We start from the raw sequence: 7,089 nt of genomic DNA, 5'->3' as shown, positions 1-7,089 counted from the left end.
AATCTGAAGATGTTGGGTTTAGGTATAGAAGTTTTAATCTAAACAATGCAAGGTATATGGTCTGATATGGGCTTGGCAAGCGGAATAACCATAGTGCTAGGATACTGGTTGGTCCAAGCTTCCGAAGTGAAGACCCAATCTAGTTTTTCTAGTAAAGGTGCATCCTGCATATTACTCCAAGTGTAGTTTCTACCTTTGAGAGGGATCTCAACCAAAGCAAGTGAGTTAATGGCAGCATTGAACTTCATCATGTCTGAAAAGTTTCCTCCTCCTCTGCTCCTGTTGTGAGGATATCTAATATAATTGAAATCCCCCAAAACGAGACACTTTGTGTTATCATGCATTTGAATATCTTGGAACCATTCAAGAAAAGCAACCCTTGCAGCACCCTGGCAAGGGCCATAAATATTTGTAAGAATCCAAGAATCTCCAGAGATGGTGGATGTAAATCTGACTGATATAGAGAAATCATTTTGGAATAGAGTTTCTCCTTGAAACACTGAATCATTCCAGGCAATGAGCAGTCCACCAGATGCCCCAACTGAGGGGAGATAATCAAATTTGTTGATCTTTCTTGGCAAAAGTTTCTAAGAAATCTTGAGTCGAAAGAGTCTCTATCAGTTTCTTGCAGGCATATAATATCACAATTCGATTCAGTTATCTTGTTACTGAGAGCCAGCCATTTCGCATTATCATTGTGACGCCCCTGATTTGACCGTACACTAATCATACACGCAAACGTGTACGATAAAGATCAGGGACTCACGGGAAGATATCACAACACAACTCTACAAATAAAATAAGTCATACAAGCATCATATTACAAGCCAGGGGCCTCGAGGGCTCGAATACAAGAGCCCGATCATAGACGAGTCAGCGGAAGCAACAATATCTGAGTATAGACATAAGTTAAACAAGTTTGCCTTAAGAAGGCTAGCACAAACTGGGATACAGATCGAAAGAGGCGCATGCCTCCTGCCTGGGATCCTCCTAAACTACTCCTGGTCGTCGTCAGCGGCCTGCACGTAGTAGTAGGCACCTCCAGCGTAGTAGTAGTCGTCATCGACAGTGGCGTCTGGCTCCTGGGCTCCATCGCCTGGTCGCAGCAATCGGGTATAGAAAGGGGAAAAGGGGGGAGCAAAGCAACCGTGAGTACTCATCCAAAGTACTCGCAAACAAGGAGCTACTCTACATATGTATTCATTGGTATCAAATAGAATAAGGGTAGTATAGGTGGACTGAACTGCAAAATGCCGAAATAAGAGGGGGATAGCTAGTCCTATCGAAGACTACGCTTCTAGCCACCTCCATCTTGCAGCACGTGGGAGAGAGTAGATGATAAGTTCACCAAGTAACATCGCATAGCAATATCCTAACCGATGATCCTCCCCTCGTCGCCCTGTGAGAGAGCCATCACCGGTTGTATCTGGCACTTGGAAGGGTGTATTATATTAAGTATCCGGTTCTAGTTGTCATAAGGTCAAGGTACAACTCCAAGTCGTCCTGTTACCGAAGATCACGGCTATTCGAATAGATTATCTTCCCTGCAGGGGTGCACCACATTTCCCAACACGCTCGATCCCCTATGTCCGGACACACTTTTCGGGGTCATGTCCGGCCTCGGAAGATAACACGTCGCAGCCCTACCTAGGCACAATAGAGAGGTCAGCACGCCTGTCTAAATCCTATGGCGCAGGGGTCTGGGCCCATTGCCCATTGCACACCTGCATGTTGCGTACGCGGCCGGTGAGCAGACCTAGCCTCCCTTATACAAGAGCAGGCGTTTCAGTCCAACCCGGCGCGCGCCGCTCAGTCGCTGACGTCACGAAGGCTTCGGCTGATACCACAACGTCGGGTGCCCATAACCGTCCCCGCGTAGTTGGTTAGTGCGTATAGGCCAGTAGCCACACTCAGATCAAATACCCAGACCTCGTTAAGCGTGTTATTTTGAAGGAACCGCGAACGCCGACCAGGGCCAGGCCCACCTCTCTCCTGGGTGGTCTCAACTGCCCTGTCGCTCCGCCACAAAGATCCACACATAGGGCCGTCGGGAAAGTATGTCCTTTCAGCCCCCAATTCGTGAATCAACCGCGGGTACTCAACGAGCCGACCCGACCTTAGTCACAGCATGTATCATGTGTAATATGTATAGTATATATCCGTGATCAACACCCGACGTGATCACGGCCCGATAGTACAGCATGGCAACTGACAAGAATGTAGGGCCACTTCTGATAAACTAGCATCCTATACTAAGCATTTAGGATTACAGGTAAGGTATCAACAGTTGTAGCAACAATGATAGGCTATGTAGCAGAATAGGATTAACGGAAAGCAGTAACATGCTACACTACTCTAATGCAAGCAGTATAAAGAGAATAGGCGATATCTAGTGATCAAGGGGGGGCTTGCCTGGTTGCTCTGGCAAGAAAGAGGGGTCGTCAACAACGTAGTCGATCGGGGCACCAGCAGCGGCGTCAGTCTCGGTGTCTAGCAAGAGAAGAGGGGGAAGAAACAATAAATAATAAGCAAACAGATGCATAGCGATGCATGACATGACAAGTAGCGCTGTTAGGGGTGCCCTAATGCGGTATGAGGTAATACCGGTGAAGGGGGGAAACATCCGGGAAAATATCCCCGGTGTTTCGCGTTTTCGAACAAATGAACCGGAGGGGGAAAGTTGCATGCTCGCTATGCTAGGGATGCGTGGCGGACGAACGGGCTGCGTATCCGGATTCGTCTCGTCGTTCTAAGCAACTTTCATGTACAAAGTTTTTCCATCCGAGCTAGGGTTTATTTTATATTGATTTTAAAAGATTTAAATCAATTTTAGCATTTTAATTAATTAATTTAATTTAACATTATTCAGAACAGTGTTTGCTGACGTCATCATGATGTCAGCAGTTGACCTGGTCAACCTCACAGGTGGGTCCCATTTGTCAGCGACTGTTTGACTAATTAACAGTAGTTAATTAGGTTAACTAGTTACTAGGTTAATTAATCTTAATTAGTTAATTTAAACATAATTAATTAAGTTAATTATTTAGTTAATTAATTATTTATTTATTTTTACTATTATTTACTTATTTATTTCTTTTTTTAAATTTCGTTTTCATGGCGCTGGGGCCCGCATGTAAGTGGCCCAGAGGGGCCATAGCGGTTACGGGCGCACGGGTGTGGTGCCCGTGCCCGAGGCCAACCACAGGCGCGGCCGCGGAGAGGCCGGCCGGCCGGCGCTGCGCCCTGCAGCGGCGAGTCGAGGCAGTGGCCGGTCACGGGAGGGCGGCGCGTGTGCACGGCGAGCGGCGGGGAGAGCGGCCGCGGGGTGGGCGCGGCCTGGCGAGCGCCGGTACCGCGACGGTGCGCGGGCGCGTAGGGGAGGCGGTGGTGGCCGGAGCGCGCGGGCGGAGGCGGGGCACGGCAACGGCGGTGGCGCGCGCGAGTAGAGGCGCAGGTAGGCGCGGGCCAGCGGGGAGCAGTAACAGCGGCGGCCGGCGTGGAGCTCCGGCGGGAGGCAGAGGAGAGCGGGGTGGGCAGCAATGGGGCAAGCGGGCGGCAGGGTGAAGCGGGGCCACGCGGGCGAGGCGCTGGAGAGCAGCAGCAGCGACCGCGAGCAACGAGCGGCAGCGGCCGGCGAGTAGCGCGGGAGGGATGGCCACGGCGGAGCAGGGGCTGTAGCGGGCGACGGCGCGGGGAGTTCGGCAACGCGGGGTCGTCGCGAGCTTCGGGCGCGAGCGGGGGCAAAGAGAAGGGGGCTCACGGGGGGTTTGTAGGGTAGGGGCAGCGGGGGTCGAGGATGGAGACGAGGACGCTCCAGCGTTGGTAGCGGGCTCCAGGGCGCCGATGAGGAGCGGCGAGGTGGCGTGCGGCATCGGCGTCGGCGGGGTCGGGGCGCGGCTTTCCCGATCCCGATCCAGGCGAGGGAGGAGCGAGGCGTGCGACGGGGTGGCGCCGGCGACGAGCGTCGGTGGTGGGGCGTGGGGTCCACGGGCGGCAACGGCGGGGTGCGGTCGGGGTTGAGCCCCGATCCAATTCGGGGGGAGAGGGACGAGAGAGTGGGGTGGGGATCGTGCGGGTGAGTGGGGGGGTGTGTGCTAGGTCACGTGGGAGGAGTGGGGACTAAAGGAGGCGGGGTGGGCCGTCCAGGGGGGCCTGGTAGCCCTGTTGGGCCGAACGGCCTAGGGGAAGGGGTTCTCTCTCCCTTCTTTTTTTGTTTTGTTTTGTTTTGTTTTTGTTTTACTTTTCCTTTTTTGTTTATATTTTAGAATCTAATTATTTTAGTTTTTTAAAACACATCTTTAACACCTAGATTAGCATACCAGATTAGATGAGTGCCGTATTGTGTTTAGTGCAAAATTAAATTAATTAAATATTAACTACAAAAGGTATTTACTTAATTGTTTTACCTACTATTTTAGTTATTTTAGAGCCTTTATACATTTTATTAAAGTTTGGTTTCTCCACCACAATTACCTATGCATTATTTGGTTCACTCCGAACATTTTAGTTTTAATATTTGAAAACTTTTATTGTTTGCTCTAAATTCAATTTTGAATTTGAATTGGTTTTGAACTAACGCGAGATTAACAACAGTAACCATGGTGACGTGGCATCATTGACGTGGGATTACTGTAGCCTAATTATTCGGTCGTCACAATCATTAATTCCCCTGATGTTCCAATTGAGAATGTTCCAATTTTTATGCATCAAATGTTTATGATTTGGTCTGGTAAGGTGTAATAAGATTTGAGCAGGAAAACAACGTTCTGCGGATCAATTATCTTTTGGAATGCCGAACAATCTTTCATGGGGAAAACAGTTCTCATCCAATTTAGAGCACAAAAGGGACCAAACATAATTGTTTCTAGCAGATACCTCCAAATATATGAGTTTGTCTTATATCTTACAACACCCTCAAATTCAATGCAGGCAAAGAGTTTCGAGCGCAAACTAGACATTAAACTGATAGAAGTTGTCAAGCACACTGAGTTCATTTCGTACATTAAGCAAAGATGTCTAAGCTGCAAAGCACTGTAAATTAACTATCTTATGAAAAGAGTAGTCTCTCAAGGTTTGCCCCAGCTTTCTTCTTCTGCAGTCCAATAGTAGAAGCATTACCAGCTTTCCCCTCTTTCTTCTTCTTTGGTTGCTGCAGCATCTCTTCTAAACAATCCTGAGCAGCAGCCTTGCAGAAGGAGACAGAAAGATTTTTAACCACCTTAGGAGTAATATTTGGAGGAACGGTATTACAGGGGAAGCAGTTTTTGGTCTGGCAAGTCTGTTTTCTGAAACCATTATTGAGTAATTGTAACCTATCACTCCTTCTTACCTCTGTATCAACCAGATGTGCTTTCTCCTTCCTTTTCTTGGAAACATAGACGGCTGTTGTGCTGGAAGGCAGAATTGGTTTTGGTGCTACAGCAGGTTTGCTCTGGGGTGTGGAGAAAGCTGTTATAGAAGAAGCTTCTTGTTCCATCTCCTACATTTTGCAATTGGGAGCATGCTGAGATAGACAGGTGACAGGCATAACAAAAGGCCTGCATTGTGACTTATTTGCCCCTTCTAAAATATAATGCCATAACTGAGAGGAGAGCAGAGCTTTAGCCCATTCAAAATTATCAGGTGTTAACAATGCTAAAGTGATGAAGTCAGCCCATTCCTCTGATACCTGGATTGTATTGTCAGTAGCTTCTGTTGGGGCAAAATGTTTCTGCCATAGGGCAATGCCTTCCACTCCCACGATCTCCTTGCTGCCAGCTATCTTGGCCTGAATAACAAGATCTGCCACATATGGCAAGTGAAAAAGCACCCACAGTTATGTTGTTCTTGAAAAGAGGAACAAGAAAACCAGGTGGTGGCTCATCTGATGAGGTACCTGAATTCTGCATAGTGTTGTTGAGAACCTCATTTTCTGCATCAGCAATAGTGACTTGCATTGGCAGCAGATCTGTTAGAACTGGGTCTAGGAGAGTGTTGATATCTGTTTGGACAGTAGTGTCTGAAGTAAATTGTCCTACTTCATCTGCAGCAATCTAAGCATCCTTTTGCAGCATTGTCTCTTCAAGGGCAACTGAGGAGCATCTGTTGGTGCAACAAACTGTGGAATTGGTGCCAGTTCAGAATCAACGACCAAAGAGAGAGCACTTTGCAGCTCATTTGCCCCTTTCTCTGTCTGATTTGTGTCGTTCAGTTGTGGCACAAGGTGTCGTGGAATTGTCACGGCAGATGTCCTTAGTGTCAGGACTTAGTCGCGAGGCCAACGCATCTATGTGGTAGCTTGAGAGGGTTTGAGTGGGACGAGAGACACGATGTTTTACCCAGGTTCGGCCCCTCACGGTGGAGGTAAAAGCCTACATCCTGCTTCATTGATATTGATGATGATGATCACGGTTACAAGAGTACTCTATTTCGAGAGCTATTGTCTAAACCTAACTTGTCCAACTTGTGGAACTTGTGAATCTTGTCCCCTTTTGAGGAGCCCTGTCCCTCCTTATATATGTTGGAGGGGCGGGTTACATGTAGAGTCCTATTAGGATTAGGACTAGTCTATCTCTAATACAAACCGGATACAAGTCCAGGTCTTAGCTCCTTGTAAGATAATATTCCTCCTGCCTTTCCTCTTAAACCGGCCCACCATTAAACGTGAACCGGCCTTCTGGGTCTTGGGCCTTGTCATCTATCTGTCCCGCACGCCGGATCACTAGTGAGTCATAATGACCAGGTGGGTTGCTTGTAAACCGCCAGGTCAAGGCGGGTCGCCAGTACCTCGCCAAGTGTCAGTGGGGTCTTCAGATAATCCGCCAAGTCCGGCCGGGTTAACTTCCAGCTGGTTTACACCGCCAATCATGTAAACCGCCAATCCTCTGGCGGTTTACCAATGAAACGCCTAGTCCGGCCGGGTTATACTTCCGACCGGTTTACGTCGCGGGGTATATCCCCGATATTAGCCCCCAAGTTTAGCTTGGATTTATTCATGGTAAACTTATGCTGCAAAATAAACACAAGAACAAATTTGACAGGTTATGCTCCGGGTTAAGAATTTTTGTAAACCGGTACCTGATCATCCTTAAGTCCTTGTTATTTCCTCCT

Source organism: Triticum urartu, chromosome 3A (genome assembly GCF_056163025.1).
Source record: "Triticum urartu cultivar PI428250 chromosome 3A, HENAU_Tu73, whole genome shotgun sequence".
Classification (NCBI taxonomy): Eukaryota; Viridiplantae; Streptophyta; class Magnoliopsida; order Poales; family Poaceae; genus Triticum; species Triticum urartu.
This window is presented reverse-complemented; position numbering follows the sequence as displayed.